The 19,160-nt window shown below is 40.5% G+C and overlaps 1 long non-coding RNA gene across 1 annotated transcript in view; it reads left to right on the top strand.

Moving 5' to 3' along the window:
- LOC125083808 (uncharacterized) overlaps positions 1–19,160 on the top strand; it is a 208,333-nt gene that overhangs the window by 184,008 nt on the left and 5,165 nt on the right. The window lies entirely within an intron of this gene.

Genomic DNA, 19,160 nt, shown 5'->3' with positions numbered 1-19,160 from the left:
AGAACACCTTTTGTTATAGAACCATTGGTACAACAACAACAAAAAGATTCCAACTATTTCTACTGAGCTTTCTAGTGCCTTTCTTTTGAAGCATTTACAGAGTTCCATGAGGAACATTTAAGCTATGATAGTATCTCCTCAGTATAGACGCAAAAATGTGCCCGGTCGGAAGGCTGCTATGGTGGAGGTTCTCAGCTCTTGCTTTCTCCCCTCTCTGATGGATGCCCTGTCCAATGGAATGGACCAAGTCCATCCTCAGTCTTGAGTACCTGACCCTGACTAGAGTCACAGGGACTAAGGTAGGATTGTGTTGTAAAAGCAGGGAATGAGAAAAGCTCTAGGTTAAGTATAAGATTGGGTCACAATGAGAAAGGCTAGAGGGGTCAGACGAGAGAGACAAATTCAAAAGTAGAGCAACAGAGCCAAGTGTTGGTCTAAGGATGGACGCAGAGTGCAGTAGAATCCAACGTTGTATTAAGGGTTCATTCCTAATTTTGCTGGCTGTGTCATGGTATCACTCTGTCACAAAGTGTCTAAGTCAAGGGACAATTAAGTGACGTTTTTAGGTAATAGTAGCAATATTTAATGTTACAGTATGGAAATCAGGTATTTTATGTTTTCTACATATTAATAAAAAATTCCCTTTTGTCAAGCCCTAGACGTAAAAAAACAAACCTAGACATGCCTCATAATTTTAGTGGGCAATATAGGAGAGTGGATTTCTTTATAGTTTCTCTCTGGTGACTTAGAAAAGATTTTTTTTTTTTTTTTTTTTTTTTTTTTTTTTTTTTTTGAGGCAGCCCATAGGTCACCCTCCTCCACAGCTTCTTAGGAGTAGCCTGAATCCTGTCCCCTGACCACCCAACTGCCTTCTTTCGCCTTCTGTCCTGACCAACAGAGCCACCTAGCGGGCGTTACAGGAAACTCTCCAACCCAGAACTTCTTGACCATGGATCCCCTGGAGGGTCTCTTCAGAGATTGCAGCGCCCTGTTCCCAGGGCCCCTGCTTCAGAAGGTCTGGGGTTGGGCCCAGTCATTTTCATTTCTCTGAAGCTCCAGGTGGTGAGCTGCTGGTCTGAGAGCCCCACCATGAGAAGAGCTGCTTTACCACAATGTTCTTTCTTGTAAGGAGGCCATGCACAGGCTGTACCCTGTGATCAACTGTGATCTACTGTGAACAACTTCACTCACCACAGATGAGCTCATTTAAAACTTCCGGTCATTTTCTTTATTCATAATAACACACATTTTCTTGTGTAACTGCCTTTTTGGAACATTTTTAACTGCCTTTCACCTAAGATATCTTAGAAAAATCCTTTTTTCTTTTCCTCTTATTTTCTTTGTTGTTGTTGTTGTTGTTGTTATTGTTGTTATAATTAAGATTTAAAAAAGGAAGGAGAGGAGCCCAATATGGTCTGATAAGTATGACTAGTTAACACATTTGATTAAGTATATAACAACACAAATTTTGAAATTTGCTAATTGCCATTATATCCTAGAGACTTAGAAAGTGTCCAGTTATTTATATCTGCACTAAAGTTGCCACTGGCTCTTCCACATCTTCCTCTAATGAAAAAAAAATGTGTTTTCATCAAAAGTAATATTCAGAGTAGCAAAAGTTCTTCAAGCATTTTGTTGTTAACTATGTTTTGTTTGAAACATAGAAGAGTATATAAATACCTTATGTCTTAAGGAGATTTTTGAGGAACCCTAAGCCTAATTTCTAATCTCGTTTCTCTGTAGAATGGTTCTGACTTCCAGAAAAATCAACTTTTAGATGAACCTTTGGAAATGGCCTGTAAATAAGTTTAGGGTCAACAGTGTTTGTGCAAGACGTTGACAACCCAGTTTTGTGCACCTGCAGAAATCACAAAGAGAATGTGCTTTGTAATAAAACACAACCAGTGGCAGAGAAGTGGATTTGTTGGGCCTAATACTTCCAGTCACGACAGATGGGTGATGAATCTGTGTTACCCCATAAACTCCCGAGTAGTCACAGTAGTATTTGTAAAGACCTTACACTCTATTTCACTTGAGGAGCATTTTGAAAAGCAACCAAATAGCTGTTCCTCCCAGCTGATTTCATCTTTTCAGAAAGCAAACAAAACAGTCCTCAAGACCCCAAGGCCGGTGCCATTGCCTCAGAGCTGACATGGCAATCTGTCAGTCATGTCCCCTCATGCTTGTGTCTCACAGACACGAAGATGAGATGCTCAAGTGTCCCCTACAGTGAGAGCTCTGGGTGGAGAGGACAGATGTGCAAGAGGACACCTGACCCCACCTTTGTCAGAGTCTCTGCAGTCACGGGGACTTTACGGGCCAAGTGAAAACATCCTGGGGACAAACCTGTCAACAGAGCTTTCTTTGAAGTTAGGTAGACAAGTGGATTCAAAACAATTGTTAATGCGTGAGGAAATCGGGCCTGCTTTTTCTTCTGGAAACAACCAGGACTTTGGACACAGCAGAGCCACAAGTGCGGAGGATTTACTTAGTGGGACCTTTGTGACCGGACGCCTTAGATCTCCGGACCTCAGGGAAATAAGGAAAACCGTTTGGCAGAGTGATGTATCAGGGTTTCAAGGTTTCTTCTTGAGGAAAGAGGGAGTCAAGCATCTGCTCCTTGTTCGGCCCTGAGATCCAGCTTCCATAGTCCAAGGCATGGGGAGGTACTGGTTCACTGACACTTGGTATTCCAGAAAGTAAAGCTATTGTTGACTCCAAAGACATAAGACCCTGAAGGAAACATGGGAGTCAGTGCTTTACTACCTTCTAAATATTTCCTCTCTGAGTGTAAAGTAAAGAGCCCCAAAGATGTTGCATTGTCTGTCTCTGGCTGGGAGAGAAATTCTTTGGACACAAGGCTCTATGACTGACAGACACTCCAGACTCTGGTGCCACGCTTGCCCCACACAGCCCTGGGCGAGGGTGCTCTCTCTCCCTAGGCTACTGGAAGCAGGCCTCACACTGTAAGCAGGGTCTTGTCCCCTGTGGGCACATATTACGCTGAGCCCCACAGAGAATGATGGCCATGTTATAATCAATACAATTCAAATGTAAGTTATCCTGCAGTCTGCTTACTTGAAATTCAAAGCCAAACTCACCAGTGGCAAAGACTGCGTTACCAGAAGAATTGTTTTATGATCAATTAGATTCATTACGCTTGTGTATTTAACTCCCATCCATATCCAGTTTGAATCATCTTCTTCAAATCCGTTGTTTCTGCTAATCAAACAGTCTAGCATGACCTCCGGAATCCTGGGGAAGCGTGGGGGGCTGGGAAGCAGGGCAGACTCTGTTGCCAAGGGCAAAGGGTTTTCCAGCTTGGGTCCTGTTTTCCCTTCTCCCCTCTTCGCCTTCAAGGCAGGATTTCTGCCTTCTCTTGGTTTTCTCGGTTGAGCTGTTCCTCTTCAAGCCAGCCTTGACACTCTCTGTTGACGAGGAGCCCGAGAGCCCAAGCGGAATACCAGGGCATCTCTGTCCTGCACGCTGTCCATCTGGATTTATCCTGGTGGGGATAATAACAGCACGTGCAAAAAAACAGCTACTGCCTCGGGGTCTTCTGCACCCAAGAACAAAAATAGTTCTCACCAACCTAATATATTTTCCAGTGTGTGTCCCAGAAGTTTGAAAAGGGCTCCTTAAATTGCTTTTGTTTAAGCATTTTTATGGCCCCAGGGGGAAAAATATCTATCACATTTAGTATATGCATTTTACTTTGTGGCACTTTGAGATCCAACCATATCATCTGTAATGAAAACAGAGCAACCTTTAAAATAAATTAAAAAAAAAAAAAAAAGAAAGAAGGAAGGAAAGAAAAAATTCTCTGCCAGAGACATGGCCTGAACCAGTGCCAAAGATTTCAAGCTGGTGAACCAGTAAAGGAGTCAGATAAATCAGAATGAGTGTAACAGATCTGATCTATTTCAGCTCAGATTAACCTCTTTACTGTGTCTTCAATGGCCCAAAATCCTGGGTTGCAAGAATAAGAATGTTTAATAGAGCAGAACTTCAGGGGAAAAAAAAAACAAAAAGAGAGAAATTGCATAAAGAAAAGTGAGATGTGTGACCGTAGCTATTGCATGACCCGACTGTGGTGAGGGGTCGAGAGCTGGGGAGGGAAGGATTCTGTAACACGCCAATCTGAAAGACAGATTTATTTGACTTGTATATAATAATTCCAGATCCCAGTGACAATTTACATTAGTTGACAACAGCTGCTTATAGGTCAGGTAACAATAGCATTGGATAACCTCATAATGAACAAATGTGGATTTCACATCGGTGTTAATTGCATTTCATGCTCTTCGAAAACCCCAAGCAGGCTGTGTGAAAAATACAGAGCCAGGTTCTGCTTTTTCTGATTATTTTTATCTTGAGGCAAAAGCCCTTTCTAAATCTTCAGAAGGAAGGTGCAGGGTGGGGAGATGTGGTCACGGACCAAGCCGGTCTTTCTGGGCCAAGGTCTGTGCATGTTTTCTAAGAATGGAGGACAGCCATTCAAGCTAAAAGGTTGCAAAGGATGTATGGAGGAACCAATTCCTGGGGCCTGACCGGGGCCCGGACAGATTTTATTCAGGGTGAGTAACTAATAGTGAGAGCCTAGAGGGGTCCCTTCCTCATTGTCAGTCACGACGTCGGGTTTAGTCCTGCAATTTCAGTATTATAGTGAACCCAAGAGACCAGATGTGAATCCATGCCTCTAGGCTTTGGGTAAAGAGCTTCCATTCTTCATGCTTCTCCCATCCCCCCCCCAGGCCCCCGCAGTTTTACTGAGAGTAGGACATTAAGCTGTACAACATAATGATATGACCTGTGTGTCTATTGTGAAGTGATCACCACAATCACTTAACATCCATCGCCTCACAGAGTCTCATTATTTTTTTCCATCATGAGAACATTTTCATTCCGACATTTCCGAAGTGGCTTTGACTTTGCCTGGGATCTTGCCGCCATGCACATGCTGGTCTTGCAGGTCTTGGGTAGAGCCCAAGATTCTGCATTTCAGATGCGCACCCAGCCGGTGCCAGGTGCGCAGGCCCTCAGGCCGCACTCCCAGCTGGGTTACACGCCCCTGGTGTTTCAGCAGTTTTGCAGCTCTGAACCGTACTGGAATTTGAACTTCGAGACAAGAGGTGAGTTATATCAGATGGCACCCAAGGGTGTCACATGCATCCGTGCAGGGACAGGTTGGCCTAGTTTCTGACTCCTCTACCTCATCATCTACTGTGATTTCTCCCAACAAATTCGTTAGGCAGTAGCCACGAACATCATCCTCATCCTCCCATGTCCCCACGGGGACCCTGCGGAGAGCTACGGCAAATCTCTGGATACGTGTTAAAGTCTGTGACCCTTCTTCAGCTCTGCTAGTCAAAAATATCACTTAGCAACAGAAAAATGTAAGTTTCAGATTTCAGACACCTACTCACTTTCCTACTTGAAGGCCCTATTAGTATTTTAAATACGTATTAAGAAGGCAAAAAAGTATATAGCACCAGGCCGAAGAACTGTAACCTTTCATTACATCGTGAGACTGAGCTGAGGCTCTCCCCTCTTGACACAACTCTGCAGGTTCTGTGATAAAACCAAGGAGCTTTACATGACTTCTTGTAATCAATACGTAATATTAATATGTGTATTTAATTTTTAATTTGATTACTCCAGCTGTATGAATTTTTACTAGGGAAGGATATGTTGTCAGAAAGTTCTCCTCTAACAAACTCTTAAGGTCCTTTTCCTAAAACTAAACAAACTATGTTGTATTAGGAGTATCTTTAGGATACATTAAGGTGCTGAGTGTGATGAAAACTCATGTCTTAGTAGGTCACCAATGGGTTTGAGAGCTTTTCAGATAGTGGTAGTTGGACTTGTGGGATGCAAGAGGTGATTCAGTGGGATCTTGGGGAATGTCTCCTTCAGTCTGAAAGGGACTAGAAAGTCCCTCTTCTAACCCAGTCGAGATGTCCCATCTTTTATAAAGTTCCTACCCCAGGTAAAACAGGGAGCAAGATTATTAAAGTCTATAGGGATTTTAGAGCCATTTCATGTAAGTAGGCTGACCATAGGCTTTATCATTCAAAATGGGACATTTTAAAAAATGAAATGGGGCAGTAATCATTTTACAGAACAAAAGATGCAAACTACAACTGTCCTGAGAAAACCAGAATGTGTGACCTCTCTAAATGTGACCCTGCTTTCTTATGAAGATAAAAATCCATCTGACCACATCCCAAGCCATTGGCCATCTGACCTCTTTTCTGGAATTCTTCCAAGAAAAGGATACTCATTCCTACATAAGGGGAGCTTATTCTACTGCTATATTGGTTTGGTTATTAAAATATTCTTTCTGGGACGCCTGGGTGGCTCAGTCATTAAGCATCTGCCTTCAGCTCAGGTCATGATCCCAGGGTTCTGGGATCAAACCCCGCCTTGGGCTCCCTGCTTGGCGGGAGGCCTGCTTCTCCCTCTCCCACTCCCCCGCTTATGTTCCCTCTCTCACTGTGTCTCTCTGTGTCAAATAAATAAATAAAATCTTAAAAAAAAAAGATCCTTTCTGCCGTTGGCATGGTATTTGCATAACATTCACTTAACTTTCTGCTTCTTATCAGGGTAGCCTAGAACAAGTTGGCTGACTTTTTTGTCGGACTGCTCAAAGGGTTGAGTGGTTTTCTCTGTTAAACAAACTTCCTCAAAGCTACTTATCATGTCTCTTCCCTTTTACTTCCCCAGTTCCTGCTGGAGTGAATGACTCGTAGACTGATGATGGACTGGCTCCTCTACCAACAGTCCGAGTCTCAGGAGAGGTCCTAGTTAGAAGAAATACTGAAGGACACCTAGTCCAACCCCTCACCCAGCACTCAAATTTCCTCTAAGATACCCTTCCAGGCTTTTGCTCCCTTCTCCTTCAAACATTTCCAGTGAGTGTTTTCAGAAGTAGACTCTTCCATCTTTTCCCAACTCATTACTGAATGGAGTATGTTCTGCCTAAGCTCTTCAAAGTCTGTTGCAAGATCTACTGTTTGAAGGGTTTTATCATAGGTCAAAATTAATTCTAAGAATTTGCTCACTCTCCCTCTCTCTCAAATAAATAAAATCTTAAAAAAAATAGTATGGCCTGGACACAGGTGAGGACCCAGGGTCCCACTCTGGACATCTTCTTACTGTTACACCCATGGCCTTGTGTGTTGTCCGGTGACCATGTCTAGAATTGGGAGTTGGCTCGCTGAGGTCCTGTGTGGCCAGCAGCCAGGTCCATGGGCTGCAGGAGCTGGGGACAGACAGAAACAGGACTTGGGGAAGGTCGAGACAGACCTCTAGGTCCCTGAAATTATCTGAGTAGGAAACGTGTGTCAGGGCTGCACAGTTAAGGCTTAGCATTTCATTGCTTCGTTCACTTCTTAACCCTGAAAACATAACCGTCAGGGTCTCAGAATTAACTCCCCAATTCCTTCTTCTAATATGGGCATTGTAATTATTATTCTTAGTTATGAATGTTTTAAACACACTGTACAGAGAGCAATATTCAATATGCAGACAACAGTGAACCTACCCCACAAATTTAATGAGTACCAACATATATCCGTACATTTGTTTCATATCTTGTTTCTTAAGAAATATTCTTAATATTCTTAAGAAATAGAATATTGCAAATATAATTAAAGCCCAGCCCTCTCCCCATCCCCCATTCCCTTCCTCACCAAGAATAAATGCTGCCCTGAGGTTTCAGTAATTTTTTTTTTTTTTTTACTTTGGAACACATGTACATAGTCTTTTAAAAAAGGGAAAAAAATGCATGTGTAGTAATTGTGTGCTTTAAAATTTTATGTAACTGGTATTTTTCTCTAGGAATCTGTTTCTGACTTTGTTTTTTTCACCTGATACTATTTTTTGATATTTGTTCATGTTGCTACTTGTAAATCAAATTCACTCAACCTCACTTCACTAGAGGATACTGTAATGAATAAACCTCCTCTTTTGTGTATTCACTGCTCTCTTGAGAGAGATTTTTATAAAAATATTCTGGGAAGGAGACTCTAGAGTTGACTTAGGGATCCTTCTTCTGGCTTCCGTTGTATTCTCGGTATGGCCTTTCTGTAGCATTTATCATACTATTTTTATCACTATTATCTTTCTTCCTAACTAGACCAAAACATACTCGATAGTGGATAAGATTCCATTCATTCACGCAGTCATTCATTCGGCAAGTGTTTTGATTACCAGTTATATTCGAGGGAGTTTGCTGTGTATATATTGAAAGACAAAGACCGAAAATTCCATAATTAGAGATACAGCCTAGAATGGAGGCTGTGAACCGGACTGGAGTCTTACGGACTAGATTCATTACGGAGTGGAGTCTTAGTTTGTTTTGCAGTGAAGCAGACCAACACTGAATCCTTGAGAGGACACCTACAGATCTGAGGCTCTGGCTTCCCTGCTCCCAGCCCTGTTCTCCTTCCTTGGGCGAAACTGTCTGGGGCTGGGTACTGCCTGTGCCCTTTGCATGGGCCTTTCTCAACTTGGTGACTTCTCTCATTGATAGTAACTGTTTGGGCCTCGTAAATCTTCAGGCTTGTCGTGCTTCACACAGAGGAATGTAGGGGAGCCGGGGCTGATGTCTTGTCTGTGGAGCAGAAGGTAAGGAGGTAGAAGGTTCCAAATAGTAGGTATAGCATTCCGGGCTACCGATGACCTGTACTTACCACACAGATAGACGTGCTTTGTTTCATCCCCCAGGCAGCTGGGTTCCTGCGAGTTTCTCCCTGTGTTTCACTTTGTTTTGCTTTTTATGAGAATGACCCATTATATAAAGTTGGTGTCGACCATAATTTCATTATTCATATTGACAATTCAAAATGGCCTCAATTATGCCATATAGTGTTTTCTCAAATTCTACCTTCCACGATATTAATATCCATTTTCCTTTTCTTAACTTTGCCTTTTCCTGGTGGATCTTTATTCCTCCTTTTTAAAATTAATAAATTCTTCCTATCTTCTTGTTGTATAGGTTTTTCATATATCATATATTTTTGGTTTGGGACTATTTACTTTTTGATAAAGAAATACAATCATTTTCTATTTACTACTTTTGTGTTTTAGTAAGTAAATTGAAGCAAATAATTTTTAATTTATATTTTGTACCTTATTTTACATCTTCTGATTTTGGTACTCTCATCTTTTGTGTATGTTTTTGGTGGTTTGTTTTGTTTCTGCTGTGTGATTATGTTCTATCGTGTGTTTTAATATTTAACAGTGATGATCAGGATACAAAATACTCTGATTCTCAGTGTCTTAAAGATTGATTTCACACACATAAGCACATAATTGAATGTACATTTCTTTATCAAAGACAAGACACGGTAATATTTGGTCTGTCCCTGCCCCAGGAGAAAATTAGCATGCTGTCATGACCCTGCCCTTCCTGTCCCTCAACTGTCTGTCACTTGCATTAGTGGTCAAAGATACTTTTAAATTATTATATCATTATCATATTAATTGCATAATTAATTGTATAGTGGTATGTTATATATATTAAAACACTACATTTTTTCTTTATTTTTTCTTTATTTTTTACTAGTTTTCCTTCAAAAGGAGGTTTGCTTGTCACTGTGTTTGATTTTCCTGAACACTTATTAAATCCTTTCACTACAATGTCCCTATTCTTCTAGTCACCACGAATATGTGAGTAGGATAGCCAGAGAGGAGGGGAAGCTTGCATAGCAGGGAAGCCTATTTCTAGGTAGTTCTGAGAGGCAGTTACCTAGTTTTCTGGTCTCTCTATCCTTTATGACCCAGCGTATGTCCAGTAGGGACCCAAGGTTGGAGTGAGATGCTGCTTAATAACTAATCTTGTTATTTAAAAGAGAATAATGGAAGGAGGAACCACGGAGCATTAATGCTCAATGTGGAGGGAGTGAGGCAATCCTAGATAATAGTTTTAAAGTTTCAAGATTCTGTGATTTACAAATTTGGTCACCTGTCAGTTGTTTTTTTTTTTTCACCTATCAGTTTTAAGAGGGGTGATTGCCTGAGGCATTTCCTCTTTGACCACTTATGTGAGACAGGATCCTAGTGGCCAAAGCTTTGGTAATTTGAAGACTGGGCTGTTACTTTTGACTTTGCCCTTTGCTAACTGTTCAATTTTAGGTGCATTATGCTATCTCTCTGAGCCCTTGATTCTTCTCTGTTAATGGGAATAATAATACTCTCTGTACAGAATGAAATGAGGTAGCAAACATAAAGCACTATGTCTGTGCCTAGTAGGTCTCCAGTCCTCAATTTAAAAACATTGGAGATTTTTAGATTTGCTGCCTAAGCAATTCCAAATTCATCAAATTTCCAAAACTTCTTTATACAACTTTATACAAGTTTCCAAATTCGCTTTATACAATGGGCCATCAGTCCGTAGAGAAATGTACAGATGGCAGTCTCTGCGGTAATCTTTGGGAAGGAAGAACACTGACCCACAGACTTGTACTTGGGGTGTATTAACCAAAGTGTTTTCACAACTGTACACTCAGGCTTCTCTAACCTGCTGATTCCGAATTTCTCAGACCTTCTGCCTTAGTTATCCCATCTTTCTGACTTTTGATGACCTCTCTGCAATGTGTATTGCATTGTTTATCCCTCTCTTCCACTCACAGACAGATGGTTTGATGGGATTTCCTTTTCCCTCACCCTCATGCTCCTCTCATTCTGGCCTACTTATCACTTCCCAGCATTTCCTTTGCACTCCTGGATCACTATTTATCAACATCTCCTCTGGAGCTTGTTATTTAGTGGTGTCCTCTCTGTTAGGTCTCATCCAGGTGCGTTCTGAGCTTTCTTATCTGTTCTTCCTGGATACTTGTGCCTATCCCCAGGGCTTCCATGACCACCTTTTTTTTTTTTTTTAAAGATTTATTTATTTATTTATTTGACAGAGAGAGAGAGAGCACAAGCAGGCAGAGAGAGAGGAGGAAGCAGGCTCCCTGCTGAGCAGAGAGCCCGATGCGGGGCTCGATCCCAGGACCCTGAGATCATGACCTGAGCCGAAGGCAGCGGCTTAACCCACTGAGCCACCCAGGTGCCCCCATGACCACCTTTTTTGACTCCCAGTTCTTTATCTCCACCCAGGCCTTGATCCCATTCCCGTTAGTTACTGAACATCACCTCCTGTGGATCCTGCAGAAACTTCAACCTCAGCATGTCTCAAACTGTCCCCTTTATCTTCTGGTTCTTATTCTTCTGTGCTGTCTCAGGGAATGTACCATGCTTTATCGAGGGACACCCGTCAGAAACCCTAAAGGTCAAAGTTCACTTGTCCTGCCTCCTCTCAAGTTTGCAGAGCTGCTGAAGTCTCAGCTGGAAGTCATGCCAAGTACATCATGCTCTTTGCCCCCACCGCTGCTGACTCACTTCAGGCCTTTCCCATCTGTGTCCAGATTGAAGCCAGAGCCCCTTTGCTTTCTGGTTCACTCCATTCTGATATGTCTCCTCATACTAGGAGAATAATGGTTTTAAAATTTAATGTTTCTAATGTTACTTTCCCCATCTTTGAAACCCGATAACTTTAGGTTGAACTTTAGGATGAACCCCCAAATACTAACCGTGACAAGCAAAGCCTTTCATCATGGAGCCTCTGCCTTCCTGTCCTGGTGCACTTCTCACCAACTTCTATTAACCTCCTAGAGTTCGACTCATGCCAAAATATGTACACTGCTCTGAAGACTCCCACTTGTTCTTGCTACCTTCCCTTTAAACATGTCCTCCTCTTTGTCTGGAACACCCTCCCTTCCTTTATCATCTGTAATTTCCTCTTATTCCTTGAGACCAAGCTCAGCTGTCACCTTTTCCACAAGTCTTGCCATGAACCCCTGTGTTCCTTAGGCAGAAGTTGGTTCTCAGTAATGGATGATGAACAGAAGTGACTTTGTTACTTGTAGGCCCAGACTATTAATTGCAGTGTGCTGGTTCCGTGCCTCTCCTTCTCTCCCACAGAACCTTCGAGGCCACATGTTACAGGTGGTATAGCTGCAAGAAAGCTCTTTTTTCTCTCTTACTCTCTCAGTCAGGGTCCCACAGAAAACAGGTGGTGCCTTTGTAAGGGAATCTGTAAATAATTGTTTTAATAAGAGAAGAATTTAGAGAAGGTTGGGAAGGGTTAAGGGAGCCAGCAAGGGGTGTTGAGGCCTCTGGGCACTAGCAAGAGGACGAAGGTGGGAATGGTATGCCTAGAGCCGCGTGGTGAACTGCAGCTAAGGAAGAGGGTCCCCAACAGAAGCTCTAGTCCTAGGACGATATGGTGACCAGCATAATTGCAACAAATCTGAGAGCAGTGTGAGTTATAAATACTCCAGTCCCTCTTCTTCTTCTGTGGGCTCTTCAGCTGGTGCTTCCACATCGGCCAAATCCAACTGAAACCAAACGGTAACGGAGCTCAAATGATGCAGCCTCTAGAGGTTAGCCTCCCAGTGAATATAGCACAAATAATTTGAGGGATAGAATGAAGAATAACCAGCATGTACCCCAAAATTAGCATTTGATACTCAACTGAGGCTTGGTGAAGGTTTCCCTACTAAGTGGGTTTCTACTGAAGGGTAGGAGGAAAGATTAAGGCTTAGTCTATTCTAACAGTGGCCTCTAAATCATCCTTCCAGGACTGGTAATAAATCATATCCTTCAAGAAGCCTTCCTTGAACCCTCAAGATGGAGTAAATGCCCTTCTCTGTGTTCACTTAGCCTCCAGTTCCTACTTCTTTTATAACACTTACTAAATTATGATGAAATTGTATCTCTTTACGTGTCTGTCTCCCTCACTAGACTCCAAGCTCCGTAGGAGCTTCATCTTATGCATCTTTGAAACTTTAGCTCCTGGCATGTGTCGTGTCATCTAAGTTTGCTCACTTTGATAGATTTTTGCAAAAAACATACATTTTACACAAGTTCTAAGTCCTCAAATTGCAAACTCTCTCCCGTATGGCACTGAGAGTACATATGACACACAGAGAACTAACAAGCAGTGGTTCAGAAAGCATGATATAAAATTGACATGGGAGATGAAGTTGAATTTCTCTCCATTGAGGGAACAAGTACAACTATCCCATCCCTTTATGTGTGATAGTAACAAGCCATCTCAACCAGAACATTGAAACAGCAGTGTGGGACGAGGGTAGTGTCTGCAATATGGGTGCTTATGGCCTTCAGGATATAGGTAGGCACAGTAAGGCTAAAGACAGAACTTTGACACTTGTTTCAGGTTTGCTTAGTGGCAAAGGGTCTTTCTGTTTGAAAACAGGACGGTATAATGGAAAGCCCATGGGCAATAGGGTTGGATTAATTTGAGACTAAATTATAGGACACTACTTTTTGAGTTTGCACTAGTTTCTTAATTATTCTGAGCCTCAATTTCCTCATCTGTAATACCTACAAAAAGGGGTTGTATGGGGCTCAAAATGAGAAAGTTCTGTGAAGTTCAAGGTTCAGTATAGGCACTTGCCACGAATTTGTTCCTTTTGCTTTCCATCAATGGCATCACGCTTGGGTACGGGAGGTAACGTGATGAGAAATTGTGTTCCATCCTACACGCTCTATAGAAGTTTAGCTTTGGATTTGCCATTGTAGGTAGATATGGAGGGATGCCAAAGGGAAAGACAATCTTTTAGATATGATTCATGCAAACAGATATCTGAAGCTCTTGAACCAAAGCAACTGGATCAGGTCTGGATATGCCTTGTGTTCATCTGTGAACATAAGCTGAGTCTTTGAGTCTGGCATTGTGGCAGGTAGAGCTCCTGTGTTCTTAACCAACTTCCTCTTTATTTCATTATAGCCTTTTGGTGCCCTTCCTGAGGCTGCCCAAGACTCATTTCCCGCCCCTTCTCCTCCTTTACAACCCAACACTCACCACAACCGCACAACAGGCAGTGAACAAAGCTGACGTAGAAGGGAAGCACAAAATCTCCCCAATAAAATGAGGAATGTGAAACCAGTCTCTCCATTTTCTGCTGTCAGTTCTTGCTGAGCGTCAGAACACAGTCCCATAGCAGACAATGCCATCTTGTGGTTCGTGTGAAAATCATTCCTTGGAAAAATCCAAGAAGGTCAGTGTTTATATTTCACCACTAGTGTTCCTTCCTGTCTTATTTTTACAGATGAAGTCAAGATCCCGTAAGATTTCACCTAACAAAAACAGAAGCCAGGTTATTGACAAAGCAGCAGGTCACTCTACTGTGGGAAAATCCCACTGCCCTATCTGCAAAGACTTTTAATACAATTGTGCATTTGACAGAAAGATAAGGCAGGCTGACTCCATGGTTTGTTTTCCTTGGGGAGCGGTCATGCATTACCTTTTAGAATAACATAGCCTGGAATATGGATTCCCATGCCACACTGTCATCCTGTGTGTCAGCACTTTGAATAGTGAATACAGTGCAGAAAGCCCTCATCCACACTTGTCCGAAAATGTTTCCTCTGGGTTACGATCTGCACATAAAGGTTTCAGCAGCAGAAGCTTTTTGGGCCACTTTTTGGTGTTACGTGAGTGTTGTGGGTTCAGTTATATTTCCTTGGAACAGAAAAATGGGAGGTTTTGGTTTGTTACCTTTGAAACCTCAGGGAAATCAAAACCAGAACTCATATTGGATGCTGAAGTGATTAATCCATAGTGCCTTGTGAGTTGAAATAATGATTTGATGCACTGGAATAATTCTGCAGCAATATTCTGTTTCTCTTCCAGTCAGAAGTGACCAGAAACAGCATTTTAAAAAATCTTGCATTAGCACACTGAGTACTTTTATGTATAATAAACATACTAATCAATATTTCCTTTATTGTTTATAACCCAGTTCTAACGGAATATAGTAAAAGCAAACTTAAACTGTGTGGTTTTGAATGAGTAATCTTTAAAATTGGTCATATACTATATTGAAGCACTTTGATAGCATCTATGGGAATAAACTGACCATGTTTTGGAAGACAATTTGCCCTTTTAAGACATCACATCTATCTCACAAAATGTATTGATTCAGTCAGTAAATATGCTTTGAGGGCTTACTAGGTCCCAGACATTCTATGAGGGGTTAATTCCCAGAAAGGAAAAGATAGGTTTCTGCTCTCAAGGAATTCATAGTGTAATACGAAGAACAGACACATAAATAAGCAATTACAAATGCATGTAGTTGGTTGTATAATTGGAGCTGTTAGGGGTTATATGGCAAACACTGGGGCAACACAGAAATCCAATCTTAAGAATAAATAGGCTTCTAGATGAAGGTGACAAAATAAAAGATGAAAAAAAGTTTAGGTGAAAGAGGTGAGAAATAATATTTCACCCAGATAGAAAAATGTGTGCTTTTCTGGAGACTGTACCAATTGGGGCAACACTTAAAGTAACCATTGTAAACTAGTATAATAAACTCAATAGCATTTCCACTTGTTTTTCTGCATTAATTTTTTTACTTTCAAACCCATTCTAGACAGAGCAGCCTGTGACCCTTTAAAAAATTTAAACTATAGCACAATAACTCAGAAAACTGTACAAAGAGATACACTCAAAAATACTATTAAAAATTAAGTTAGGGGACACCTGGGTGGCTCAGTCAGTTAAGCATCTGTCTTCTGCTCAGGTGATGATCCCAGCAGCCTGGGATCAAGTCCCACATTGGGCTCCCCTGAAGTAGGGAGCCTGCTTCTCCCTCAGCCTGCCACTTCTCCCTGCTTATGCTTCCTCTCTCTCTGACAAATAAATAACATCTTTAAAAAATTAAGTTAAAATTCTAAAAATTGTTCAAGTTATTCCAGACAAGAAAATAGAAACACAGGAATAAGAAACAGAGTAAATAAATAAAACTTTAAAAATGGTACATGTAAACTCTAACAAATGAATAACTGCCTTAAATGTAAATGGTCTAAATACCGTAATTAAAAGACAGAGATTTGCAAAATAGACGAACTATTCATATTAAATACCAAAAATACAGCATGAAATGAAATGAAATGAATGAATATGACATGAATACGACAAAAAATTGATAAATTTGAACTTAGCAAAATTAAAACCTTTTATCCTATCTACAACTCAGTTAAGGGGGATTAAAAGACAAGGTATAAAGTGGGAGAAAATACTTACAAATTGCATATCTGACATAGATTCTGCATCTGGGATATAGAAAGAACCCTTCAAAACTCAATAGTTAAAACAGTCCCCAAACAATCCAGTTAGAAAATGAGCAAATATATGAATAGACATTTCACTGAAGAGGACATATGGATGGCCAATAAGCACATGAAAACACACCCAACATCATTAGCTGTTAGGAGAGTGCAAAATAAAACCACAATGAGTAACCACTGCAAACTATAAAATTTAAAAATAGTGACAACACCAGATTCCTGCAAGGATTTACAGAAACTGGATGACTCATACATTTCTGGTATGAATGTAAAGTGGTACAGCCATTTTACCAAAAAGAGTTTGTCAGTTTCTTTTAAGTCTAAAAGGTTACTACTCTGTGACCAGCAATTGCATTTGTCCCAGCAAAATGTATGCTTAGACTCAAGAACACTTGCATGTGAATACCCACAGCAGCATTATCTGCAATAGTCAAAGACTAGAAGGAACTCTCATGTCCTTCATAAGTAAACATTTCAACAAACTGTGGTACATCCATACTGCATAATACTACTCAGCAATAAAAAGGAATGAACTACTGATGCACAAAATACCTGAATGAATCTCTAGAGAATTATACTGAGTGAAACAAGCCCATCCTCAAAGATTATATGCTTCATGATTTCATTTATAAAGCATTATTTAAATTGCAAAATTATAGAAATAGTGAACAGATTAGTGATTGTCACAGGAGAAGACTGGGAAGGAGAACAAGAGGGAAGTGGGTGTGGTTGTAGAGGGCATCTATAAAAGGATCCTGTGGTAATGGGCTTGTCCTATATCTTGACAGTGCTGATCATACTTGAACCTCCTTAGGCAGTGAAATTCCACGGAACTCATACCACAGGCTGAGAGAAAATTTTTCAAAAGACTAACATAAAAGACTATTCTCTAAAATTTCCCCCAAAACTCTTGAAGCTCAACAATAAGAAAATCAACAACCTTATTTAAAAATACACAAAATAGACCTCTATCTATTAAAGAAATTGAATCAATAACTAATAATCTTCCAAAACAGAAAGCACCAGGCCCAGAAGGGTGCATTGGTGAATTTTACATTGGTGCATTTATATATTTAAGGGAGAAATTGTATCGATTCTCTACAACCTCTTTCAAAGAATGTAAGCAGAAGGAATAATCCCTAGCTCATTCTATGAGGCCAGCATTACTCTAATAACAAAACCAGACAAAAGACATCATAGGAAAACTACAAACCAGTGTCTTTTGTAAATATAGATACAAAAATCACAAATTGAATCCAACAATGTATAAAAAGAACTACACACCGCAAGCAGATTGGATTTATCTCAGATATGCAAGGCTGATTCAACATTTGAAAATCAGTTCATGTGACCTAGCACACCAACAGGCTAAAAAAGAAAAATGTATAATCCTATCAGTAGTTGCAGAAAAAGCATTTGACAAATCCAATACCCATTCATGATAAAAACTTGGTAAACTAGCAATGGAGGAAAATATCTTAAACTTGATAAAGATTATCTACAAAAATTTTACAGCCAGCATCATATTTAATGGTGAGAAACTGGACGCATTCCCACTAATCAGGTGGAAGACAAAGATGTCCCTTCTCACCATGCCTTTTCAACATTGTACTGGAAATCCTTGCTAATACAATAAGACAAGAAAAGGATAAAGAATGCATACAGATTGAGAATGGAGAAATAAAACTGTCTTTGCTAACAGATGACATTACTGGGTAGAGAATCTGAAAGAACTGATGAAAAAAACTTGAAAATAACAAGTGATATAGCAAGGCTGTAGAGTATAAGATTAATATATAAAACACAGTTGTTTTCCTATACAGCTTCAATGAATAAGTGGTATTTGAATTTAAAAACACAGTATGTTAGTCAACAAAAAATGAAATACTTAGGGGTAAATCTATCAAAATATGTACAAGATCTATATGAGGAAAACGACAAACTCTTGATGAAAGAAATCAAAGACAAACTAAATCAGTGGAGAGATATTCCACATTCATTCATAGGAAGACTAAGTATTATCAAGAGGTCAGTTCTTTTCAACTTGATCTATAGATTCAGTACAATCTCCACCAAAATTCCGCAAGTTATTTTGTGGATATTAACAAACTGATTTAAAAGTATATGTGGAAAGGCAAAAGTCCCAGAATAGCCAACACAGTATGGAAGAAGAACAAATTTGGAGGACTGACACTACCCAACTTCAAGACTTGTTATAAAGCTGCAGTAATCCAGGCAGTGTGATCTGGTACAAGAAGAGACAAAAGATTCATGGAATAGAATAGAGTCCACAAATAGACCCACATAAATATGGCCAAGTAATCTTTCACAAAGGAGCAAAGACAATACAGTAAAGATATTTTTCTCAACAAATGGTGTAGGAACAAGGGGACATCCGCATGTAAAAAATAATGATGATGATTCTAGATACAGACCTTATTCCCTTCATAAAATTTAACTCAAATTGGATCACAGACGTAAACTGAAAATTCAAAACTGTAAAACTCCTGGAAGATAATATAGGAGAAAACCTAAACAACCTTTGCTATGGTGATGACTTTTTGAGAACACAAGCCACAGATTGGGACAAAATATTTGCAAAAGACAGATCTGATAAAGGAGTGTTGCTTAAAAGAAATTGTTGCCCAATAAGAAAACAAACAACCTGACTAAAAAATGGTCTAAACACCTTAACAGACATCTCACTTAAGAAGATACATGGAGGGACGCCTGGGTGGCTCAGTTGGTTAAGCGGCTGCCTTCGGCTCAGGTCATGATCCCAGCGTCCTGGGATCGAGTCCCACATCGGGCTCCTTGCTTGGCAGGGAGCCTGCTTCTCCCTCTGCCTCTGCCTGCCATTCTGTCTGCCTGTGCTCGCTCGCTCTCCTCTCTCTCTGACAAATAAATAAAATCTTTAAAAAAAAAAAAAAAGAAAAGAAGATACATGGAAGGCAAATAAGCATATGATAAAGAGCCTCCACATCATATGTCATGAGGGAAATGCAAATTAAAAG

The sequence above is a fragment of the Lutra lutra genome, chromosome 13 (genome assembly GCF_902655055.1).
Source record: "Lutra lutra chromosome 13, mLutLut1.2, whole genome shotgun sequence".
Lineage (NCBI taxonomy): Eukaryota > Metazoa > Chordata > Mammalia > Carnivora > Mustelidae > Lutra > Lutra lutra.
This window is presented reverse-complemented; position numbering and strand designations above follow the sequence as displayed.